This window comes from Octopus bimaculoides, chromosome 19, assembly GCF_001194135.2.
Source record: "Octopus bimaculoides isolate UCB-OBI-ISO-001 chromosome 19, ASM119413v2, whole genome shotgun sequence".
Taxonomy (NCBI): domain Eukaryota; kingdom Metazoa; phylum Mollusca; class Cephalopoda; order Octopoda; family Octopodidae; genus Octopus; species Octopus bimaculoides.
This window is the reverse complement of record NC_068999.1, coordinates 51,631,161-51,631,878: the sequence shown is the minus strand read 5'-3', so window position 1 is coordinate 51,631,878 and position 718 is coordinate 51,631,161.

The window sequence follows — 718 nt, the reverse complement described above, 5'->3', positions numbered from 1 at the left end:
GGGTGTGTGGGTGGGGAAGGGAGGGTTAGAACTAAGTAATTTAAGTAATTTGAATAATTGATTTAAAAAAGAATTAATTACTGAAAACAAAAGAAAACTTTTCCTCACTACACATAATATTTGATTAATCACGAAAGAAATATAATAAATTTTTAACCCTTTTTTTTTTTTTACGTGTCTTTAAATTTTAAAACCAGTTTTTAAGGATCACCTGCAAAACAAAAAAAAAAAGAAAAGAAAATGATGAAAGGAGTGATAAGTTTTCTTCTGTGTAAATGTTTTGTTCCTGTTTTTTTATTTATTTATTCATGTATGTGTGTGTGTGTGTGTATACTCATGCATTCACATTTATGCATATATGCTTATTTACATTCACTATACATACACACACATCTGGTCAAACCGTCCAACCCATGTCAACATGGAAAATGGATGTTAAATGATGATGATATGTACTATATATAACTATATAATGTGTGTGTATATATATATACATACATACACACACTTACACTTAAACCTACATACATACATACACACACACACGTTCTTGTTTTAAACTTTTCCAGAATAATGTTGGTGCTTTCCAGTTCAGTGATAATTTGATGTATTGAATTCAGATCCAATATTTTGTGTGGGTGTATTATTTTTAAGGAATTACATTTGAAGGAACACTTCTTTAATTTTTTTTTTTTGGTTTTTAGGGATTCTTTTTAAA